This window comes from Cricetulus griseus, chromosome X, assembly GCF_003668045.3.
Source record: "Cricetulus griseus strain 17A/GY chromosome X, alternate assembly CriGri-PICRH-1.0, whole genome shotgun sequence".
NCBI lineage: Eukaryota > Metazoa > Chordata > Mammalia > Rodentia > Cricetidae > Cricetulus > Cricetulus griseus.
The window spans coordinates 67866139-67892421 of NC_048604.1; the positions used below are offsets into that span (position 1 = coordinate 67866139).

The 26283-nt window shown below is 39.9% G+C and overlaps 1 protein-coding gene, 1 long non-coding RNA gene and 1 pseudogene across 3 annotated transcripts in view; 2 read left to right on the forward strand and 1 right to left on the reverse strand.

Moving 5' to 3' along the window:
- The window catches only part of Hdac8 (histone deacetylase 8), a 239057-nt gene that overhangs the window by 140992 nt on the left and 71782 nt on the right, over positions 1 to 26283 (forward strand). The window lies entirely within an intron of this gene.
- LOC113837516 overlaps positions 9579 to 26283 on the reverse strand; it is a 118211-nt gene continuing 101506 nt past the window's right edge. Inside the window, exons 4-5 of the long non-coding RNA XR_003488143.2 lie at positions 18457 to 18548; positions 9579 to 11006 (exon numbers count right to left, since the gene is read on the reverse strand). This is a non-coding gene — a long non-coding RNA (uncharacterized LOC113837516). The remainder of the gene's footprint in view (positions 11007 to 18456; positions 18549 to 26283) is intronic.
- On the forward strand, positions 21833 to 24409 carry LOC107979527 (annotated as a pseudogene).

Consider the following 26283-nt stretch of genomic DNA (forward strand, 5'->3'; position numbering starts at 1 on the left):
GAAGCTGATATTAGCCTTCATGACACTTGCCTGCTATTTCACGAAGCTCTACAGGACACTTTTCTTAGCAGCATTTTATAGAACACGTCATTTTATAAAAACATGTTTTGTATTTAGATACAGACTAGAAACACGTCTGTGTTTTGGCCTTTTGGGTGGTCCTGGACCCCTTTGACAATCTCATGGCTCCCCTTCCCAGATAAGCACTTAAATACATAGAGTTTTGGTACAATTTCCTAAAGCACATCAATGGAATCTTTGTTTAAAATGAGCAGAAACCTGCTTGGAAGAACAGAGTAAGTCTTAGTAAACAAGAACGCATGTTAAGTGCTTCATTATTGAGCTAGAAAGGTCCTGGAGAAGAACACTGATACCGCTCACTGCCATCATATTCTTTTTTGCAAAGTAGCTGGTAGTCATATTTCTTTTTTGTTTTTTTTTCCAGCCAGTACAATTGGCATTTCTAGTGGTGATGATGCTGAACAGTGTCCTTGGCATCTACCCACTAAAGGCCAGTAGCGCTTTCTCTGCTTTTTCCTTTCTGATTTAACAACTAAGAATATCTCCAGACATTGCCAGTTGTTCAGGGGCAGAGGAAGTTTCCCTCTATTGAGTACTGCTGGTTTATCATTCTTGAGTTACTCATGAGCCTAAATACCAGACTTTCTCTTTTTTTTTTCATTTAAAACCAAGGGGATTTTTATTTTCACTGGTTGAAAGACAACAAACACTTCCTCCCATTTTCCTTCAATGCCCCATGAGAAGCTTACAGCTCCTGGGATGAGAAGCCAGAACCCCCTGTCCTCTCAGGAGACTTATCTCTCATGAGTAGGAAATTGGTTGTTTTTTTTTCCCTTTTTTATTAGAAAGAAAATTATTTTACATGTCAATCCCAGGTGCCTCTCCCTCTCCTCCTCCCCTGCCCCCCTACTAATGCCCTACCTATCCCATACCCTTTCTGCTCCCCAGGGAGGGTGAGGCCTTCCATAGGGAGTCTTCAAAGTCTGTCATATTCTTTGGGATAGGGCCTAGGCCAACTCCCGTGTGTCTAGGCTCAGGGAGTATGCCTCCATGTGGGATGGGCTCCTAAAGTCCATTCCTATGGTAGCGATAAGTACTGATCCACTACAAGAGGCCCCATAGATTTCCAAGACTCTTCACTGACACCCAGGTTCATGGGGTCTGGATCAGTCCCATGCTGGTTTCCCAGCTATCAGTCTGGGGACCAAGAGTTCTCCCTTGTTCAGATCAGCTGTTTCTGTGGGTGTCACCAGCCTGGTATGGACCCCTTTGCCCATCAGTCCTCCTTCTCTGCATCTGGATTTCAGTTCAGTTCAAGGTTTAGCTGTGGGTGTCTGCTTCTACTTCCACCAGCTGCTGGATGACGGCAATACAATGGCATATGAATTAGTCATCAGTCTCATTATCAGGAGAGGGCATTTAAGGTAGACCTTCCTCTGTTGCTTAGATTGTTAGTTGGGGTCATCTTTGTAGATCTCCAGACATTTCCCTAGTGCCTGATTTCTCTTTAAACTTATAATGTCTCCCTCTATTATGGTATCTCTTATCTTGCTCTCTTCTGTTCTGCCCCCAACTCAACCTCCCTGCCCCATCATATCTTCCTCACCCCTCTTCTTCTCCCCTTCTCATTCTCCTAGTTCCCTCTCACCTCCTCCCATGCTCCCAATTTGCTCAGGAGATCTTGTCCCTTTCCCCTTCCCCAGAGGACCATGTATGTCTCTCTTAGGGTCCTTCTTGTTTACCAGCCTCTCCAGCAACCTGGGCTGCAGACTAGCAATCCTTTACTCTATGTCTAAAATCCACATATGAGTGAGTACATACAATGCCTGTCTTTTTGTGACTAGGTTACCTCGCTCAGAATGGTTTCTTCTAGTTCCATCCATTTTCCTGCAAATTTCAAGATTCCATTGTTTTTTTTTTCTGCTGAGTAGTACTCCATTGTGTAAATGTACCACATTTTCTCTATCCATTCTTCAGCTGAGGGGCATCTAGGTTGCTTCCAGGTTCTGGCTATTACAAATAGTGCTGCTATGAACATCGTTGAATAGATGTCCTTGTTGTATGAATGTGCTTCTTTTGGGTATATGCCTAAGAGTGGAATTGCTGGATCTTGTAGTAGACTGATTCCCATTTTCCTGAGGAATCACCATACAGATTTCCAAAGTGGCTGTACGAGTTGGCACTCCCACTGGCAGTGGAGGAGTGTTCCCCTTTCTCCACAACCTCTCCAGCATAAACTGTCATTGGTGTTTTTTATTTTAACTATTTTGACAGGAGTAAGATGGTATCTCAGAGTTGTTTTGATTTTCATTTCCCTGATGTCTAAGGATGTTGAACACTTTCTTATGTGTCTTTCAGCCATTTTAGATTCCTCTATTGAGAATTGTCTATTTAGTTCTGTACCCCACTTTTTAATTGGATTGTTTGGTGTTTTGGAAACTAGCTCCTTTTTTATCATTTTTATGTGAATTAGAAACAAGATTGATTTACATGACAATACAGTTCCCTTCTCCCTCCCTTCCTCCCCTACCATCCCCCCAACTAAAACCCTACCTATCACATACTCTTTCTTCTATTCTTCACCTGACTCAACCTTTCTGCTCCCTCATGACCTCTGCATCCTTCCTCTTCTTCCCTTCTCATTCTCGTAGCTCCCTCCCCCATCTTCCCATGCTCTCAATTTGCTCAGGGGATCGTGACCCTTTCCCCTTCTCCAGGGGACAATGTTTGAGACTAGCTTCTTGAGTTCTTTGTATATTTTGGAGATCAGCCCTCTGTCAGATGTGGGGTTGGTGAATATCTTTTCCCAATTGTGGGCTGCCGTTTTGTCTTGTTGACTGTGTCCTTTGCCTTACAGAAGCGTCTCAGTTTCAGGAGGTCCCATTTATCAATTGTTGATCTCAGTGTCTGTGCTACTGGTATTATGTTCAGGAAGTGGTCTCCTGTACCAATTCCTTCAAGGGTATTTCCTACTTTCTCTTCTAATAGGTTCACTGTAGCTGGATTTATGTTGAGATCTTTGATCCATTTTGACTTAAGTTTTGTGCAAGTCGATAGGCTTGGGTCTAACTGCAGTCTTCTACATGTCTGCAACCAGTTATCCCAGCACCATTTGTTGAAGATGTTCTCTTTGTTCCATCGTATAAATTTGGATTGTTTGTCAAAAATTAATATCAGGGTTTTCAACTCTATTCCATTGGTCTACCTGTCTATTTTTGTGCCAATACCAAGCTGTTTTCAGGACCATAGCTCTATAATAGAGCTTGAAATCAGAGATGGTGATGCCTCCGGAAGTTCCTTTATTGTACAGGGTTGGTTTGGCTATCCTGGGTCTTTTGTTTCTCCATATAAAGTTGAGAATTGTTTTTTCAAGGTCTGTGAAGAATTGTTCTGGAATTCTAATGGGGATTGCATTGAATCTGTAGATTTCTTCTGGCAAGATTGCCATTTTTACTATGTTGATACTACCTATCCAAGAACATGGGAGATCCTTCCATTTTCTGGTATCTTCTTTAATTTCTTTCCTTAAAGACTCAAAATTCTTATGATACAGGTCTTTCACTTTTTTGGTTAGCATTGCCCCAGGATATTTTATGATGTTTGTGGCTATTGTAAAGGGTGATGTTTCTCTGATTTCTTTCTCAGCACATTTATCATCCATAGATAGTAGGGTTACATTTTTTTTTAGTTAATCTTGTATCCTGCCATTTTGCTGAGGGTGTTTATCAGCTGTAGGAGTTCCCTAATACCAGACTTTCTTAAACTATCTCTTTCTTGACTGACTAGGTCACCTAAAAGTTCAGCTACACTGAGAATGGTAGGAAAAGTCACAATTAAATTGCTAGATAAACTCGTTAAAAGTTTTTGTTACCTAAAACAACAACTGATTTACTTCAAAATTCATTTAGTCACTCAATGACTATGGAAGAGTGAACATTGTGACAAGTCCTGGGGCTACACTTATAAACAGTGGAGACATCCTACCCACATTGAGGAATTTAAACTCGAGTGAGAAAGCCATACTAAATAATAAGTAAAAAATATGCTGAAGAAATTCTGGTTGCCAGCAAGATGGCTCAGCAGGTGAAGGTGCTTGCTGTCACACATGACTATCTAAATTTAATCCCAGAGATACACATAGCAGAAGGGCGGGTCCACATCTAAAACTGACCCTATAACACACACACACACACACACACACACACACACACACACACACACACACACACACACACACACATATATATATATATATATATATATATATATATATATAATAAAATTAATAAAAATGTAATTTTTAAAAATTCTGGACTGCAATATGTGTCATAGAGGCATAATTATTGAGCACACACTAATAAAGAGATTTAGATTGGGTGACTGAGATAGACCTCTGAAATGTGACATTTAAGGATAGAACTTAAAGGCTGAGAACAAGTTGGCTTGATTTAAACACACACACACACACACACACACACACACACACACACACACAACAACAACAACAACAAAACAACAACAAACAAACAAATAACAAAAAAACTACCACCACCAACAACAAAAATCTAGGAGGCACATGATGGCTAATCTTAATTGTCAAATTGACCAGATTCAGAATCACCATGGACATACCTCTAGGACAAAAACTAAAAAGATTTCATTGAAGAGTACAGATCCATCCTGAATGTGGCAGCACCATCTCAAATGCTGGAGTCTCTGAGTGAAAAGGAAGAGAGCTCAATAGACGGTGATGGTGCACGCCTATAATCCCAGCATTCAGGAGGCAGAAGCAGGAGGACCTCTGTGAGTTTAATCCTAGCCTGTTTTACAGAGTGAGTTCCAAGACAGCCAGGGCTATTACACAGAGAAACCGTGTCTTGAAAAACCAAAAAGGAAAAGGAAGGAAGGAAGGAAGGAAGGAAGGAAGGAAGCAAGGAAGGAAGCAAGGAAGGAAGCAAGGGAGGAGAAGGATGAAAGCTGAGCACCAGTGTACATCTCTCTCTGCAGCCTGGCTGTGGAAGCAGTATGAACATCTATCTACCTCATGCTCCTGCTGCCATGCCTTCACCATGATGGACTATATCCCTTCTTAAACCATATATATCTTTCCTTCCTTAAGTTGGCTTTTGTCAGACATTTCATCACAGAATAGGAACTAATACAGCAGTCATGTCCATAGAATCTGAGGCTAGAAAGAGCTTGGTATATTCTGGATATTGAAGAAAGACCATAGTGGCTGGGGCTGACAGGTGAGGGACTAGAGATATGAGATGGAATAGACAACAATCCAGATCCTGTACGGTCTGTAAGGCATCTCAAGTAGTTGAATTTCATTCTTAATAGACTGGGAAGCTACTGAAGGCTTTTTAACAGGATTGACCTTTTGAGGTTGTAATATAATTGTCATTTCTTCCTTCCCTTTCCTCCCTCCAAACTCTCCCATATACCCTTTCCTGCTCTCTTTCAAATTCTACCTGATTTAATATACACACTAAAATTACTTGTTGCATGGAGTTGGGTGGGGCTACCAAGACAAAGGAATAGAAGTGTGGAGACCAGGTGAGAGGTTGGTGCCAATTGACAACTAATGTTGATAGCTGTGAAGATGGGAAGAAGGATATAATTTAGTTATAGAATTGACATATATGTTGATGAATTATACAGATATTGAGGGAATAGTTTCTACCTTAAGCAGTTCAAAGGATAGTGGCATGATTTATTGAAGTGGGAAAGAAAGACTAGGTTACTAAAAAGGAAAGAGAGGTATTCCTTCCTTGGTCCAATGAACCACAATTATGACCACCTAAATAGTTAGTTACCCAATGAAATGGGAAGCCATTCAGTTCAACAGATTGATTAAACACATACCATATACAGGGTCTATGGTACATACTGAGGATACAAAGGATTAAAAGACCCATCATTTACTCAAAGAGCTTGCAGCCCAGCAGGAAAGACAAACATATAAACAGACAGCTTCAATAGGCTGTGTTAAATGCTCGGAAGCACGCACAAAGTCTGTAAAGTCACAGAAGAGAGCCAATTAGTCTGACTTGGGCTGGAGAATGGGTTAGAGGTCAGGAAAGATGTTGTAAACATGATGTCTGAGCTGAAGACTGAAATGAGTATTAGCCAGGAAAATGTGTGAAAACAAAGGAAATGAAGGAAACGAAGATCGAAAGGCTCAGAACAGTGAAACATGCTGATGCATTTAGGAAACTACAAACAACACACTATTCCTAGAACATAGATTTGAAGATAGAAAATAATAGGAAATAAGACTGCATGCATGATATTGGCAGCAGCTGACAATTAGCAAGCACTTAAATGTCAGGCACCATGCTAGGTGTCTTACATGGCCATCTTAATCCTCACAATTATAACGCAAGTAGGAAATGGAGACAGGGATACTGGATACTTGGCTCAGAGTTTCACAGTATCAAAGTTGAGATTCAATCCAAGCAGTTTAGCTCTTAACCACAGTAAATCTCAAATGTCATGTTAAAGGACTGTGACTGTACCTGTTAGCAAGGCTGAGTCATAGAAGGGCAGTGACGTGGTCAGATCTGTGTTCCAGTGAGATGACTCAGGATGATTTAAAGAGGCCCCACTGTCTGGAGACAGTTGCAATATATCAGGGAAGTGGGGGAAAGAACTTGAAGTAGGGATGGAAATGAAGAAAAGATTTAAGAAATGTTTAGGAGGTTTCATTAGCACAACTTGGTGATTAATTGAATTCTAGGGGCAAAGGAGAGGGAGAAATCTAGACTGTCACCATGTTTTCTGCTTTGGGTAACTGGATGATGTGACTATATAATGAATGTAAGGAAGAGCACTTAAAAGCAAGGCATTTTTTCATGCCAAGTACTAGTGCCAGTAAGACGCCCAGAGGATTCAGGGATAGGTCATGACTGGGTGTAGATCTGAATAGTGAGAGCTTGTGAGAGGTAGTTCCAATCATGAGGGTGAACACAATTATCCATGATACTGTGGGAAACGGTGACCATAGGGCCAATGAGAGAATTGTGGAGAAGTTCATTAAGAAACCATTAAAAACAAACCCACAAGGGAAATTTTGAAAAATGGAATCACAAACATAAATACTATATATATCACAGTGAGACTCTGTTGTGGGCCCTGCCTCTTACCTCTGCTTAAACCTCTGTTTGAGGTTTAAATAGAAACCTAATGCATGTAAATTGCTTGATAAACAATATTGGGCAAGTAACTGATGAGAATGGGAGAGGAAGGTGAGCCAAGCCAAGCAAGGGAGCCAGAAGAAGCCTGGATAATGGGTCTCAAGTTGGATCCATACGTGGGTGTAGTTTTCTTTAAAGGAGGCAGAAGAATCTGAAGGATATGCTGTTGGGAGGCCCCAGAGCTCTGGTAGGGACAGAGCTTGAGCTCAGAGAAAGAGGTAACAGAGAGAGCATGGGGAAAGGACTTTTGAAGTCAGGCAGATCTGAATTTGAATTTTGATAGTAAATAGTTATGTGATTCAAGGCAAGTTCCTTGAAGGCTGCAAGCTTCTGTTTCCTCATCTTGGGAGTATAGTAACAGGGGTTACTGGCACATGGACACGCTTCAAGAAGCTGTTGGTCCCCTTTTCTCCCACTCAGCACTTACTGAATACCTAATATGAAATTTTCTTTTCTGGGGACACTGAAATAAATGCCAATTGGCCTCCTTTCATGAACTCATGAACCAAAAGAACACAAAAATATAAGTTGCGATGTAAAGTAAATAGATGAGTTCCCTTCACATTGCCAACTACAATACACGTGGTGTTATAAGAGCCATGACAATGATGGAGTGAGGGAAGGCTTCGATGTCATGCTATTCACACCCCAGTTTTTAGTTTCTAGTGTTTCGAGAAAGTAGCGGGAAATAGGGAGATGCCATTTTAAGGGGAAACGGCACACTTCAGCTTTTATTTTCCTAGTCAGTATCCCAGGGGTGCGATGCTGAAGAGAAGGTGTTTGTCTTAAGGTAAATGACTTCTCCAGGTTTGTTAACTGAATGAAGTAAGAGGTGTTTTACATGGGTGAGAGGAATGGGAAGAGTCAAGAGTTCAAGGTCAGAGAGGGAGGTGAGATCCAGAGCCCAGGTTAATGGTCTATAATAACCTTTTCTCTAAAATCAGGAGCAAGAGAGAATAGAAAGCCAACATGGATCATTTCTTTTTTTCTTTTTTTTTTTTGTCTTTGCAGATTTTTTTATTTGAATTAGAAACAAGATTGTTTTGCATGACAATCCCAGTTCCCTTCTCCCTCCCATCCTCCCCTACCACCACCACCCCAACTAAAACCCTACCTATCACATATCTTTTCTCCTCCCACTGGATGGTGAGGCCTTCCATAGGGTGTCATCAGAGTCTATTGTATCCTTTGGGATAGGGCCTAGGCCCACCCCTGTGTGTCTTGGCTCAGGGAGTATTCCTCTATGTGGAATGGGCTCCCAAAGTCCACACCTATGCTAGGGATAAGTACTGATCACTACAGGAGGTACTGTAGATTTCCGAGGTTTCCTCACTAAAACCCAACATGGATCATTTCTATCAGAAGGAAAAGTAATCGACTTTTCAAATTGCAATCTGTGTCCATTTTTCTTGGCTTTTATAAACCAAGAATGTTTCTTTACTATGTTTCCCCCAAATGAGTGGAGTCTGGCCAGGCAGTGGTAGTGCATGCATGACTTTAACCCCAGCACTCAGGAGGCAGAAAGGCAGATCTCTGTGTGTTCCATGCCAACTTGGTCTCCAGAGCAAGTTCCAGGACAGCCAAGGCCAAACAGAAAAATCCTGTCTCAGAAAAACGTGAGTGCAACCTGGAGAGGAGATTCCTCCAATTGATGATGCTGACAACTTAGCAAGGTGGAAGCAGCAATAATAACATTCTCAACCCCTCAGCTGGGCACCTGGACACCAGAGGCACTGAGTGCTGCAGCAGGTGACCCAGGGAGCAGCAACTACGGCATGCTTGCTTTCATCATCAGAGTTTACCTGGTTCCTAGATACCCTTCCCATCCCAGTCTTCCTACTCATGCCCCAGAAAGTGATTTTCCAGCCCAAATTTTACCCTCTCAGTATAGGAGAGTTGGCAGCCTATGCTTTAAAAGATCCAAAAGTGTTTGGCAGTATCATATTCTGTTCTGACCTTTGGGGCCAGCAAGCACCTCCTCTTTTTAGGACAATATCCCACAGTTACATCTCAGAAGCATGCACTTCCATGAAAGACACCTAAAATAAAGCTTCCTGGCTTTTGTATAGAAGAAACATCTCTTTCTCCCACTTAGTACCATAGCAGGAGACAGATTCAAACCCTGGCAGCGCACCAATTGCTCTGCGCTTCACATTTCACCATTTAATAAAATCAGAGGAATTGGTTGGAAAACATTTTAGAGACTTTCACTTGCTTGCCAGTTAACTTCTTCTGCTCTAAGTACATGCCAGGGAGCAAAATTTCAATACAAATTTAAACCAGACTCCTTCTCCATTTACTATTAATTAAAAAAATAGCCAGGTAGGCATGGTAGCACATGCCTATAATTCCAGCCCTAGGAAAGCTGAGGCAGGAGTGTGAGTTTGAAGCCAGCTGTGACTGTGTCATGAGACCCTTTCCTAAATCAAATGCTGGCCTTGTAAATTTTCTATCTTCAGGGAGGAGATCCCCAAGAAGGAAGAATATCCCTTTAAGAAGATGGGATTCTTCCGAGGTGAGAAAAATAAAATGTATCCTTAGAGAAGTACGAGGGAATGAGAAAATGAGGAAACCCTGTCTCTTTAAAGGGAATTAGCAGACCTCACTGGAAAAGTGAGAAATACACCTACTATGTACATGTTACTTTGCTAGATTCTTTCACAGACTTTAATTCATTTAACCCTATAACATCCTTGCATTCTCCATCTGTAAAAGAAAAATCCCTAAATCCCCCATGGTCCAGTAGCTACTGAGTGAGTACTATACTAGATGGAATAAGAGAAACTCAGCAAGGCTAAGTGAACAATGCTTCTGTTGCACCCATTTTGCAACTAGCATATTTATTGCATTTAATGTTCACTGTATCTGTAGGCCGCCTTTTTTATTCCAGGAGTAACTTCAGAACTCACATTTACCTCTTGCTTTGACTCATTCACTCTTTCTCTCATTCATTCAAATTCTGAGAGGTTATCTCCCAGACCACTCACTTCTTTAGCTAATGAACCACCAACCTTATTTTTTTTCTACTCATTTGTTGGTTCATTAGTTCAACCAACAGTCATTCATTCCATGATTACAATATGTCAGCACTCCCCCACTATAAAACCAGAAGTGAAGACCCAGTTCCTACACTGGGAATATTCAGAATTGGTGGGGGGTGGGGGAGACACAGAACTGTTAGTTTAAAACTTAACATAGAGGGCAGTGACAGACCTGACTTTTGGCAGCCTGAGTTTATGAAGTTGTACAGGCAGAGGCAGCAGAATATATAAAAATAACAAAATTGTAAACATAAAATTAGGTACAAGTGGGTATTTAGGATGAAAAAAAACCCCACAATAATATGAAAGCTCTAAAAAGCTAAAAGTTGCTATAAACATCACAAAATCCAAAATAATTACATGTTTTATTAATTAAATGTATGATACATCTATGCTACTTTTTCCTACTGTTTTGTGCTCTAATCACATCTACAACTCACAATAATTTTCTAATCTTGTGTTATAAAGAATAGCATCCCAGCACTTGGGAGGTGGGACGGGGGATTAGGAGTTCAAGGCTAGCTTTGGCTACATAGTTTAATTTGAGGGCAGCCTGGACTACAAGGGACCTGTTGTAAAACAAAACAAGTCAAGAATAGATAATTTAATGGATCCTTATGTCAGATTATTTTTCTGCTGCTGTAACAGAATAGCATAAATGAGATCATGTATAAACAATATAATTTGGCTTACAGTTTTGGAGGTTGAAGGGTCCAACAGCATGATTCCATCATCTGGCAAGGGTCTTTGTTTTATGATTCATGATAACGTGGCAGAAGGACAAGTGAACATAAGAAAGAAAGAAAGACAAAAGTTAGGCTGAACTCATCTGTTTTATCATGAACCCACTCCAATTCTAACTAGCCCACTGACACAGTAATGTTACAGTCCTTTAGCAACCAACTGCCCTCGCAATACTATTAAAATTAAAGGATATTTAAACCATAGTAACTCCTACCACGTGTGTGCTAGTCAGTTCTGTGATGTTTTGACAAAACATCTGAGATAAGCAACTTAAAATGGGGAAAGGTACATTTTGGCTCATCATTTTAAACAAAAAATTTCATTCTATAGCTAACAAACACATAAAAACAATTATAAATCTGTTATTTGCACACAGTATATAAACTATTAACTTGTGAAAACAACACTATTATATGGAAGTGGATGGAAATAAGCAAGAACAAAGTTGGTCTGAAAGCGAGATTGTAATCAATTTAGGATGTTAAATGTAATACTCATGGTACATGGTAAAAATGTACAAAATTTACCAAAATGATTTTCTACAAAAAATAAACTATTACAACTGTAATGGAAAACATGAAAGATAAAACTAGGTAGAAGATATAGAGAAAACAAATCCTTCCTAATCAACAAGCAAAATAAATATAGTTAAATTAAAGTTTCTCCAATCAAAAGACAGAAATTTGAAGAATACATTTTTGTTTAAAAATTAAATAATACTGGGTCTGATGATATACACATTTAATCCCAGCAGACAAGATACGTGGGCAGTTGGATCTCTGTGAGTTCAAGGCCAGTCTGGTCTACATAACAATTTCAAGCCAGCCAGGCATATATAGTGAGACCCTGTCTCAAAATGAAAAAAATCTAAATATATTTTGCTTACAAAACATCCATTTCTAGATCCAATGATGCAATTAGTTTAAAGTGGCAAAGAAGAAAAAGGTATTTCATACCAATGGTAACCTCAAAGAGCTATAGTATTGAGTGCTCACTGCAGAGTTCATCAAATGTATTTATATCAAGTGGGCCAACCTGCTTAGGGTTTTTCTTTCAACTGCATGGGAAATGTTTGTAATCCTTATTTTCCCAAATAAAGCTACAAGATGCCTTTTGCTTGTGGTGCTTTATTTAAATTTCAAATAATTGCATTAGGCTCCTAACTGTTATATTGCTAAGTATATATAGGTCTAAACATAACAAGGGAAGAGTAAGACAAATGCATTCAGATTGGTGATTTGTGTCTTCTGTGTCCCCTCCAACCTGTCATTTCAGACTCCGTATACTTTGAGACTATTTCTCAAAGAATATAAAGTTATTTAAACCATAAAAAAGAGCTATAGTATCTAACCTAATGTCAGACAAATAGCATTTACATAAAAATTGTTAGGAAAAACAAAGACAAACATTGCGTACTAATAAGAAGATCAATTCATTGAGAAGATCTAACAGTTCTATATACTAAACAATGGTGCCTTGACATATATAAAGCAAACAGTGGTATAATTGGAGAGAAGTAGTTATATAATACTTGAAAACTGCAATCCACTATTTCAATAATGGAGAGATTATTTCCCACAATAGATATGTGTTAAGTCAAAACAAGTACCAGTACATTTTAACAGATTTCAGATCAGGAGCTAAGGATGTAGCTTAGTGACAGAGTGCCTGTCAAGCATGTATGAGGCCCTGGCTGTGGAAAGGAAGGATTAAGAAATGCCATGTACAGAATACATGGAATAAAGCTTTTTAAAGCCTTTTACAAATCAACAACAGAAGGAAAAGAGAAAACTCTTACAAATTTCTTTAAACACCACATTTTTAAACAACCAATAGATGAGTCTAAACAGAAATCACCAAGGAAAGTAGAAAATATCCTGGGATGAATGAAAACAGAAGCATAATATACCAGCAGTTATGAAACTCTGCAAGAACTGTGCTCAAATCAATAATCTGCCTGATTTTGCAATATAAAAGCTAGAAAAAGAAAACTAAATCTCAAGTTAACAGAAGGGGGGATAAGATTAGAATGGAGGAAAACGCAGTAGAAACTAAAAAGAAATAGAATTAGTAAAACTAAATTTTGTTTCTTTGAAAAAAATTCCAGCTTGAGTGACATAAGAAATATGCAAATAACTAAAATCAGAAAATATTGATCTGGGGTGGGAGAGATAACTGAAAGACCAGACTTCAGTTCTTAGCACCCACATCAGAAGGCTCACAACCACATGGAAATACAGTTTCAGGGAATATGGTACCTTCTTTTGTCCTCCATTCATATCCACATAACCATAATCAGACACACATACATACATATAAATAAATAAATAAATAAATAAATCTTTTTAATAGTTATTAATCTTACATAGATGAACAGTATATGATAAAATGTTATTAACAATTGTGAGCTAACAAATTGGATACTCTGAATGGAATGGACAATTATCTAGACACAAATTACCACAGAAGATATATAAATTTTGTTTTATACAAAATAAAATGTACTCCTCAGATGTACGTTTATTACTTTTCTCATAGCTGTGAGCCAATATCTGACAGGAACCAACTTATGAGAGGAAGGATTCATTTTGGTCCACAGTTTGTAACAGGAAAGATAACTCCAGGTTGGAACAGCACATGACTGTCAGTAGGAGGGTAAGGTAACAATTCAAATGGTGTGAGCAGTCAGGTAACAGTGCTCTCACAGGAACTAAGCCATAACACAACCCCTCTGGTCACCCAGTTTCTCCAGCTAGGACCTGCCTCCTAAATGTTCCAGGCAGGCGGATCTCTATGCATTCAAGGCCAGCCTGATCTAAATAGTAACTTTTCCAGATATAGTGAAAACATATCTGGAAAAAAATACTAACACAAATACTTAAGTGCCAATTTTATAGATCATTATTCACAATAGCCACAAACAACTCAAATGTCTATCAAGAAATGAGCAGATAAAGAAAATGTGATGTTAGTATGGGATTAAATAATATCTCAACACTAAAAAAGAGTAAAGTTTTGATTACTATAACACAGATAAACCTTTAAAACATTACAATAACTAAAGCAAAGCAGGCACAAAACTCCAAATAATGACTCCACTTCTATGTCTTTATCTACAGCAGACAGATTCATGAAGATAGGATGTAGATTAGAGATCACCAGAGGCTGGGAAAGGGAGCACTGTGGGGAATAGTCGTTAGTGGATATGACACTTTTTTGGGAAGTTATGGGAAAATCTAATGAATAGTGATGATGTTTGCACAACATTGAAACATACTGTGAATTATACACTTAAGATGGTTACAATGACATACTTTATGTTTTATATATTTTAGCAAAATAATATAAAAATGACCAAATCTTTTTTTAAGTGAAGCATATCATGATACATCAAACAAAACCCACCAATAATAAAGAAGAAAATCAAACAAGGTGTATTCTCTAGCCAAAATTAAATCGATCAGAAAATCAATGAAGAAAGAATAGTCTTTAAATACTAACAAACCAAAGAATACACTTCTAAATAACCCATGGGTCTAAGAGATTTTTGAAGTACATTAAACTGAACTAAAAAAAATATACTATGTCAAAATTTGTAAAGTGCAGCTAAAACAATACTGAGCAATTTATAACATTAGATCTTTTATTGAAAAGGGGATAGTCTCCCATTAATAATTTTAAACATCATCCTTAACATACTGGAAAAGAAGAACAAATAAACCCGACACAGGTATAAGGAAAGAAATCATAGACAAGGAATAAATGAAACAGAAAACAAGAATAAGAAGAATAAACTTGGTGAAATAAAAGTGCTTCCCTGGAAAAATCCACTAAATTGATAAATCTGTGGTGAGGCTGATGAAGAAAAAAGCAGAAGACACAAATTAGCCACATCAGGAATGAAAGAGGGTACTATCACAGAGCCTGCAGACACCAGAACACTGTCAACACAGCAAACTACTCTGCATGCACACACCTGGCAACTTAGATGAAATGGACTAAATCTGCACAAAACATAAACTACCATAATTCACCAAATCAGAAACAATTTCAACATCTCTATTGCTTAAAGAAAGAATTTGTAACTTTTTCATCCCCCAAGGAGGCAACCCTTCAAGCCTAGACATTTTCACTGGAGATTGCTACCAAACATTTGAAGAATTCACACCAATTCTACGCAATCTTCCAGGAAATAAAAGAGGAAACACCTCCCAACTTTCTTTATTAAGGTGCTATTATCCTGACACCTAAACCAGACAAAGATAACATAGAGAAAGAAAATGAGACCAGCATCCTTTCTCTCAGCCTTGCATATCTGAAAGACACAGCAGGCTGCATCTCAGGAGCACACAAAACAGAAAGGAAAAAATAACTTTCTATTTGTAACTGACAGGATTGTGTACATAGAACATCTCAACTAATCTACAAAAACCTCCTGGAACTAATAAATGAGTTCAGGAAAGTTGCAGCTTACTTCACTATACAAAAATCAATTCTAGCTCTGCACGATAGCGCTCACCTGTAGTCCCTGCACTTGTGAAACTGGAGCAAGAGAATTGCTTGAGCCCATGAGTTTATAGCCAGTGTGGATAACACAGTGGGACCTGTCTCAAAAATGTTTTTAATTAGTTCTATATACTATCAGTGAGCATGTTTTTATGTACTATCCAAGATTTTAAATTGTTTTCATTTTACAGCTTCAGGGGTTTTTAAATTTTTTTTTAGGGTTCTATGTTTATTTGTTTTGAGACAGGGTATCACTAGGTGGGCCCCACTGGCTTAGAACTCACTGTGTAGCCCCAAGCTGGTCATGAACTCACAATTCTCCTGCCTCCTAGGTGTTGGGATTGCAGGCCTGTGCTACTGCAGTATCTGTTAGCAGTAGGTTTGAATCTCAGCAAGCAGTACTAGATTTGAAAGCAAAAAACTCAATCAAGATTATTAGAAGAATTGGTGAAGCTCTCACAACATGGAGAGATGTGCTGGGTTCACAAATTGGAACCCAGCATACTAGAGAAGTTTATTTTCCAATTTTATGTATGGATTTAACACAGCTGCCGACAAAATTCTCACATGACTTTTTGATGATGTAGACAAAATTATAGCAAAACTCATTCGGAAATACAAAGGACCTAGAGTGGCTGAAACACTTTGTAAAATAAGAATAAAGTGGGAGAAATCACTCTACCAATTTTGAGACTTAATAGATAACTACAGTAATGAAGATGGTATGGTATTCAAGGAATAGACACATTAAAGTAACAGAATAAAGATCCAAGAACTAGACCCACAATAAATATAATCGAACTGGATTTTGACTAAGGTCCAAAAGCAGTTCAATGAAGGAAATCTTTTCAGTACATAGCACTGGAGCAGTTAGATATCCATCAACAAATTTGCAAAAGAAGCAAATAGATATTTGTTATGCTGTTTCTTTTGCTTTTCTATAGATTTGAGGGTTTTCCAAATTGAAAAAAAATGAGGGGAAGAGACATATAAATATATTTTAATTGCGTTAATTTGCAGGAGAAGATATACTTGGCAAGTAATCAATCAAACAATAGTCTTATCTCTTCCTTGGGCATTTCTTTCCCAGGACCAAGAAAGCTAGAACACTGAAGTTATTTGATAATCATGGACTTCGAATTGAAAGAAGCAGAATGACAAAATGTATGCACAAAAGCAGGCTTGTGCTTCTTAATTTAGTCTACTTGCTTAGGGGCCACCACATGCATGGTTACCTGGTCTTCCTGGCTCTGTTTGCTGTTGAGCCACTGCTGTGATGGAGAGAGAGATGTGGACTTCCCATCTTTATCCCTGCCTGCCCTTCTGCCCAATTATGGATAGGAGGGCCTGAACAAACAGTGACATATGTTAGCTATCTAATTATTTTTCAAATCATTTGTCCACCACCATCTCTCTGTGACATGCTATTCTTTAGCAGTTTCCAGCAAGCCAATTAGATTACAGCTTCTGCAAGTACACTCTAGTCCTGCAGGTCCACCGTGATCACTGTGATTACATGTGGGCATTTTCTAAGGTTCTATCATCAACACATTTACAGCCAAATCTTGGTGTTTTTTTTCACACTCACAGTCATTCTAGGCCTATCTCCAGATTCTGAGGTCACCCTGCAGCACTGTAGACTATGACTACCTTTGTTTTCTTTGTTCTATTTTGCCATGGCCCTGGAATAGACAGTTGTTTTTTTTCCTAACATACTCAGAATATCACCGCTTCTTTGTGCCATTGTCACTGCTCTGCAAATGTATTTTGCAAGCAGTGTGAGCTAAAGAAGGTATAATAGATAAAATGATAAAATTAGATAATTTATATAAATGTACTTTGAAAGTTAAAAGCACTGAACAAATGTAAGGGGCTAGTTTTGCTGTAATGTAGTGAGTAAAGCCAGCAACTTCATAAGAGACCAGTGTTGTAGGAAACCAGGTCAGTCTTGATAAGAGACCAGCCCTGGAAAAATCCTCAGGCTGGTCTGCTTTATGGAGTTTTGCTTCAGAGATTAGTTTTTATTAGTTTTAGTTTTTTTTTGTGTGTGTGTGTGTGTGTGTGTGTGTGTGTGTGTGTGTGTGTGTGTGTGTGTGTCTGTCTGTCTGTCTGTCTGTCTGTCTGTCTGTCTGTCTGTCTGTCTGTCTGTGTGCCTGTCTGTGTGTCTGTGTGCTCATATGCACGAGTGCAGGTGCCCACAGAGACTAGAGGCTCCATTTCCTCTGGAGTTGGAGTTACAGGTAGTTGTGAGCCACCTTATGTAGGTTCTGGGAACCAAACTCAGGTCCTCTGCAAGACCAGAATGAGCTCTATACCGCTGAGCCGTCTCTCCAGCTCTCTGCTCTCCCATTCTCAGTCTTATGAGATGAGGGGTTTCTGGAGAGTGACTCCATACTGCCACAACCTATTTTAAAGCAGAATTCCAAGTGGCTATTTATAGTTGGTGATATACTTGGCAAGACCCTCATCACCTGCATAAGGCCTTTCTGGCTGGTAAGTCTTCCCATTCAAAAAAACAGTTACAAACTAGGAAGCTGCTTGGTGAACACATAATTCAAACAAAGAAGTTGGATAGTTACAATCAATTTTTCAAGAAAAAAAATCTAATGTAGGTACCTGGTACATTGCCCTCCTTTGTGTTAGGAACAATTCTGTCTAAAGATGTGCAGAGCCAGCATCCAGAAATATACAAGGCTTTTCATGGCCATCCCTAAAAACATGCTGACATGTATCCTCTCCTCCACCTAGCTCGCTTTATTACTCATCTTAAGCCTTATGCCACTCACATTGCTCTTCCCCACACTGTAGTATGTCTTCCTCTCAGTAGCAATTTACTGTTGTCATTTCTTGTCACCTTAACATCACCACTTCCCAGTAGACATACAGGACACTGTTCACTGCTTCAAAATTCACTCAAGCCTCAGTCCATCAACATTTGTACTCACCTTCCCCATCTCATGAGTAGTTCGAGTATCTTCTAGTGCCTTTACTCGATCACCAAAAGCTGCTCTGTTGTTTCCGTGCAGAAGGCTGGGTGCTGCTCAAAGGCAGAGAGAAATAGCTGCAAGTCTGAAGCAGCACCAGTTATACTTGTGAACCAGACATCTAAGCAACTCACTTTCAAAGACAGGACACCAAAGCTTAGGAAGACAAACAATTCAATAGAATCGCATGTATAAAGTACTTGGCCCATAGTAGGCCTGCAGCAACCATTTGTAAAAAGAGGAACAAATTGTCCAGGGTCTCCCAAATAGTAAATGGCAAAGGCAAAAATCCCAAGCCTGCTTGTCTCCCCTTAAACACAGTGCTTCCAAGGTCATGTCAAATATTTTGCTTTTCGTCCTTGGCTTTATGAAGTATTTTGTGAGGAAGAACAGCAGGGACTGTGTGTGCTCGTCTTTCATTGTGAACTGGAACTTGTTGACTCCAAGGTCAGAGTAAATTTCCTTGAAGCTCTTCCTAAACCCCTGCCTTGGAGGCCTTTGTTTGATTAAATTCTGCCTTTTATTATCATCTGTACATCCTTATCTCCCTTTTCTGGCTTCTTGAATGCAAACCGTTGAAGTGTAAACTTGTTCATCTTTCTGCTGTCCACAGTCAGTGCCAGCATAGAGCCTTGCACACAGTAATGTTTAACACATTTCTGGGGACTTGAGCTGAATTCCACTATCCTTAACTTCTTCGATGTTTGCATGTCCTCTAGTTACTGTCTACAATACTAAGAGTTTCTTATACCACAAGCCCAGGGAAACTAAACATGCTAGTCTTAAAATGCAATAGAACTGACTCATCTTAAAACTCCATTCCTCTTTCTTCACTACCCTCTACTTCCAAAGAAGTCTACTTCCATTACTCCTTTATTCATTTGTCCCAACTTATTTGTTGACATCTAGATACTAAAAATGCCACAGTCCAAACACTGTCACTACCTTACAGAATTTGTCAACCTACAGCTGGAGAGGACCCCAAAGGCAACATTAAAACCAGTGTGGTACACACACCTGTAACCCCCGTTACTCAGGAAGATCAGAAGTTCAAGGTCACCTCAGCTACAAAGTAATTTATAGCCAGCATGTACTAGATGAGACCCTGTCTAAAACGACAAAACAGGAACTTGTAAATCTAACAGAAATTTTACAGTAAACACAGAATAAAATAGTTACCCATTGCAGAAAGTGCTAAGAAGGAAATAAACAGATGATACAGAGGTTAAGAATGATCTCTGTGGGGAAGTGAAGGAGAGGCTTGAAGGATGAAAGATGTGACGAACACTAACAAAGAGCTCAATTCCAGCCAGAGGGAACAGTGTGTGAAAAGAGCTGGCCACACTCCAGGAAAGGGAAAGGTGCCCGTGTGCATGTGTGTGCCATGGAGCAAGGAGAATGGGCAGGATGAGCTCAAGAAGAAGGGGAAGTGGGGGGGGGAGGCTTAACAAGTGCAGGCCACATAGGATAGAGGAATGAGTAGCTATCCAACTACACTGGAAGCCAGGGTCTTTTTCAGCAGAGCGGTAGTGGTCAGGTATCAACAATAAGGATGCGTCCTGAGCAGTATGCCAATAGATGATTTCATGACTGAAAACAATATATAGAAGGTGCTTCTACAAATACCTGCTTGGTACAGGTCAAACACTCCACACGGCCTCTTAATGCAATTGACAGATTCAATAAACATGAGACAGATGAGGCGTCTGCTGCTACAACACAACGCACTGTGGAGGTTTTGTTGTTGTCATTTTGTTTTGCTTTGATTTTGCTCATCTGTTTTTGAAACAAGGTCTTGCTATATAACCATATGTGTGACCTGGTACTCACTATGTCGCCCAGCCTGTCCTCAAACTTCCAGCTATCATCCTACTTCAGCCGCTGGATTTATAAATAGATGCCACCAAACCCAGCTAGCATACTGTTTTACAGTGCTTTTAAAAACTAATTAAGTCGATTTTATTCTAAAATATAGTCACGGTAAGGGTGCTTGCTGTCAAGTCTGATGACCCGAGTTCAATCTCTGGAACCCACAGAGTGGAAAGAGAGAACTGACTCCCAAAGGTTGTCCGTTGACTTCCAGGTACACCCTGTGGCACATCATGCACACACAGAGATGAATAAATGTAAAAAAAAATACATTATTATCATTTAAATGTAGGTATTGTTTGTAATTGTGTGTGCTATGCTTTTATATGACTGGTAGCTCAGGGCTTGTTTACTCTAGGTCATAAATGCGTGAGCAATGTGTTGTCCACAACATGACAGCTATGGTATCACCAGTCAATAGGAAGATTCAGTTCCACTTTTTTTTTGTCTGTGTTCATGTGTTTGTATGTACCTATGTGTGTGCAGATATGTGCACGTGTGCTCATGCATGTGGAGGGCCGAGGTCATTGTTATGTCTCTTTGTCCATCACTCTTTGCCTTGTTTTTTTGTGATCAGAGCTCTCATTGAACCTGGAGCTCAATGGAGCTCAGCGATTCATCCAGACTGGCTTGCTAGTGAGCTGCAGGGATCTGCCTGTCCTCATTTCCCCACTGCTGGAATTACATGCCTGTGCTAGCCACCACACCCTACTTTAACATGGATGTGGAGATCTAAATTCAGCTGGTTGTGCTTGTGCAATCATTTTAACAATTGGGTCAGTCCCAGTTCCCTTTAATTTTCTTTCTTTTTTATTCTGGGGTTGAGCCCAGGATCCTGTGCATGCTAAGCAAATGGCTTATACTTGACTATATATCTCCAGCCCAGTTCCACTGTAATCTTAGAGTATGGCTGTTATTCAGAGACATACAGAGAGAGACAGAGAGACTATAACAGACCAAAGAACCGTTATGCAGTACATGGGTATAATCAAATTGACATTTTCAAGATAATACCAATTGTTTGCCATTCAGATTGTATGGACTAAAAGTGATGCAAAAATTCAGTGTAGTGATCCAGGTGACAATCAATGAGGGGCTAGGCTAGGGTGATAGGAATAGAGGCAGGAAAGGCAATACAAGAAACATTTTGCTAATTGACAGGTTTTTTGATCATTTGCATGGGTAACATCTTTGTTTCATTGCTTAGGACATTTGACTCTGTGCAGGCTCTCAGTATGTATCTATAGTAGGCCTTGAACTCACTATGTATACTAGGGCTAGTTTGCAGCAGTTCTGCCCATGCCTCCCAAGAGATGAGATTGCAGGTGTGTACCACCATTCCTGCTGACAAAAGATAATATTTGTACTACATTTGAACCCTGATTTCCAGGGCTCTTATTCTTATTCTCTACATCTACTTTTGGCAACTTTGCTGCCTTTGTGGCTTCTTCTGTATGGAATTGATCACCAAGTCCAAACCCTATATTTTTTCCTGTACTGCTTTGTCCTGCCACGTCCAGCATGCTCTAGGTTATTGTAACTGCCTGCTAGCTGGCCCTATGTCTCCTTATAGCCTTGCAGTGTTGGTCATCTGTAATGGCATCATTTCCACCATGCCTCTACTAACTCCCCGGCAACTCCCTGCTCATTTGAATGGGAATCCAGACTTGATGCAGTGGCTTCATAGTACTTCCTCTGCTATCTTTACCTAGCTCTTCCTGTCTGCTCTTGTTTCCAATTTTAATAGAGCCCACACCTTTAGGTTCTTAGCTTCTTTGCAGCTCTCCACCCACTAAACCAGCCATCCTGTACAGGAAATTCCGTCTTTCACTTCATAAAAAATTTTAAATGATGAAAAACTTAACAAATCCCAGAAATGCTGATCAAGAAAAAGGTAAAAAAGAAAGAAAGAAAGAAAGAAAGAAAGAAAGAAAGAAAGAAAGAAAGAAAGAGGTAAGACCAAAAGCATGTCACTAAAAAGGAAGGAAATTGCTGTAGGTGTAGCAGATGCAAATTTAATAAGAGAAAGCAAATAAACTTTAAAGTGGGACTGAAGAGATGGCTCAGTAGGTAAGGTGCTGGCCACACAAGCATGAGGACACAAATTCAATCTCCCACACCCACATAAAAGCTGAGCACCTATAATCCCAGTGCACACTAGGGGAGACAGGCTTGCTGGTCTTTTTAGTCATAGCGGTAAGCTCGAGGTTCAGTAAGAGACCTTGTCTCAAAAACAAGATGGAGAAAAATTGAGGAAGACATCAGTGCCAGTCTTAGTCCTCCACATGTTCATACATATCTGTGTAAGCACATAAGGACATACAAATTTAAACCAAATAAACACATTCCTAGAAACATCAACTAGCAAAATGGTTCAAGAGGAGGTCGAAAACATGCATACTTCTATATCCACCAAAATTCAATCAGAAGCAGCACATGGTGCCACATATCCAGAGTCCTACCACTTAGGAGATGGAGACGGGAGGATCAGGTGTTCAAGGTCAGCTTTAGCTATTAGCAGTTTTGAGGCCTGGGCTTTTTCCCCCTCAAAAATAGAAAGAAGTTCAGTCAGTAATTTAAAATATTTTTACAAGGAAAGAACAGTATGTGTGGATAGTTTAACTAAACAGTCAAAGATGAATTAATTCCAGTCTTACAAAAGTTCTTCCAAATAGTAAGAAAAAACGGAGCACCTCCCAGTTCATTCGATGGAATTAATATAATCTTAATACCCAAACCACACAAAGACAGTATTAGAGTGTGCCTACCTTGAGGTACAGAGGAGGAGGAGAGGGTCTGGAGCAGAATGAATGACAGGAAGAATAGTAGGTGATGAGGTTTTACCGAGTCGGGGGTATAGGTCTTTTAAGGAAACTGAATGAATTTGACAGGATTGGAGATAAAACCAGGCTGCTGTTTCAGAATGGTCATTGGAAGAGCAAATGTGAAAGGAGGGAGACTAGTTAAGAGGCTGTTTCAAGCTCTCTTTGCCACATCTACTGTGAAAATGAAGCCCATTCTCAGCAGTCAGACTGCCGACATTCCAGGAAATGTTGACAGAACTCTAAAGGGAGGTACAGTTATTATGAAGGGCCCCCGAAGGAACCCTCCAGAGGGACTTCAGTCATATCAATGGAAATCTGAGTTTCCCTGGAAAGAAAAAAGAGGTTGTTGGTTGACAAATGATGGGGAAACAGACAGAAACTGGCTACTATATAAATCATCTGCAGTCATGTTCAGATCATGATCAAGGGTGTCGCACTGGGCTTCTGTTACAAGATGAAGCCTTTGTGTGCCCACTTCCCCATCAATGTCATTATTCAGGAGAATGGATTTCTGGCTGAAAGTGAAAATTTCTTGGCTGCACAAATTCGTTGGAAGGCCGGAGAAATGGCTCAGAGCACTTATTTCTCTTCCAGAGGATCCAGGTTCAACTCCCAGCACCCACACGGTAGCTCACAATCATCCCTAACTCCAGTTCCAGGAGATCTGACATCCTCTTCTGACATTTGTGGGCAGCAGGCACACATGCATTACACATACATACATGAAGTAAAAATATTCATGCCCATTAAATAAAATATATATAAAGTAATTTTAAGAAATAAATAAAACTGCTAAGGTATAAGAAAATGCATTGCAGGATTCGGTTGAGGACAGGTGTTGCTTGTTCTGTTTCTCAAGCACAGAAGGATGAGTTAGTCTTTGAAGGAAATGATATTGAACTTGTTTCAAATTCAGTAAGCTACAACAGTTAAGGAGAAGATATCAGAAAGTTTTTGGATGGCATCTATGTGTTTGAAAAAGAAACAGTGGAGATAAATTAGACCTAAATTACCCACCTCCAGAATCAGGATCCTGGATTATAACTATGATTTGGGATTTCTTTGGAGACAATGAAAGACTAATAGTACAAAGGGGGAGGAGCTGTTTCCAAGTCCATGTAAAAAACTTAAGTCCAGGTTAGAGACTTTCAGAATGGAAGAGTTAGGACCCCTGAAGAACCACTCCAAAACAATACAACTGGTGATGACTGCTAAAAACAAGAGGATAGACAGATGGAAAGAAGAGAGAGAGAGAGAGAGAGAGAGAGAGAGAGAGAGAGAGAGAGAGAGAGAGAACACAGTCATTTAAAGTCTCCAGAAATTGCCCAGTGGTGATGGCCCACACCTTGAATCCCAGCACGTGGGAGGCAGAGGCAGAAAGATCTCTGTGAGTTCAAGGTCAGCCTGGTCTACAGAGCAAGTGTCAGGACATTCAGGGCTGTTACACACAGAAGCCGTGTCTCAAACAAACAAATAAACAAAAGGTCTCCAAAAATTGTCCCAAGGGCATATAGCAATTGGCAAGATAGTAATTCAAGAAAAATCTACTGAATCTCAAAAAGGACAGTGATAGCCTGTGATATCTGAGCTAGGACGCATTCCCCCACCACGATTCCCCCAGATCTGCTTTACAGAAGGCCTAACCTAAATACACTAATCTGAGCAGGAACAGCCGAGAAACAGAGGCTCTGTCTCCCCCTAGTCCCCAGACTGTACACTCAAAAGAGGTGTACAGCCTTTTACTCAAAGAGGTTCGGGTAAGCTGCATTTATCTTTCCCAATCCTTTTGCAGAAGCTAAATGACAAGAAATGGAGCACCACCCAGCTCATTCGATGGAATTAATATAACCTTAATACCCACTTGGATATAGGATGTCATTGATGGAACAATGTGTTACCATCTCTAGCTCTGGAGCAGTAACATGGGAGTTCTGCCCACGGGATATAGGATAGCCATATAGATAATGAACTGCTAGATCTGTTTGAGGGCTAGACATTTGGAATGAGGACAGAGAAATTCCATACCTAAGGACAGTATTTTTTAAAATGCAAAGTTTGATAGAGAAAATTTAAGAGCAGTCAGACTGGTAGCTCTATGATGCAAATAAAACAGCACAACAGCCATTTTAGTAGACAGAACAGGGGGAAAAGACAACAAAGAGGCCTCCTGGTATCACAATCAACTCCAAAGAGTTGAAAGATTGGGCTTGTGTGTTAGGCTACACCCACTCAGCAGCAATCAGCGCAGGCCTTAGGGCAGACTTGAGCATTCCCTGAACTGCACACTGACCTATCAACACAAGGGAAATGTATCATGGGCACAAGAGGTTTGATGATGCAGTTCTGGCTAAACATTGACTTAATAATAACCTGCTCTAGCCCAAGGGTACTCCTGGGAAACCAAGCTTAAAATAAAAATCATGCTCACCCCTGATAGTCTAGAGAACTACACTCAAGCCCCAAGGCTTTTCATACTCCAAGCCTATCAAAGAGGAAACTGCCAAACTACTAATCTCTGGATGAACAGGGAGAAAAAAACTGTGGTAGTAAACACCAAACCAAAACCATCAGTGGTGAAACTTAAAACTCTAACTGGCTTTGGTGGCTTAAACACAGCCTCTGTCAGTGGCTTGTACAGCCCAAGAGTTAAAAGAAGAATAGCAAGGGGGGGGTGGACCTCAACACCATGCCAGTGGCTTCACACTGCAGGGAGGAACGACTTCACAGAATAAATTCATTCAAATCAGTAAACACAGACATGACCAAGAAGTTAACAACAACAGTGATTTCTGGTGGACGGTGGATAGATAACTAAGCAAAGATCCAATACCATATTTTGTATGGTTTTTGTTTGTACTCTTTTTCATTATTTTTTTGCATTTATTTTACATACCAGTTTCCCCTCCCTCCTCTCCTCCCATTCCCTCCCCCACTTCCCTTTTATCCCCCCCCACACACTTCTCCTCCTCTCCATTCAGAAAGGGGCAGGCCTCCATGGGAGTCAGGACCAAGCTCCTCCCCTTGCATCTAGGTTGGGCAAGGCAACCCAGTTTGGGGATTGGGCTCCCAAAAGCCAGCTCAAGCACCAGGAACA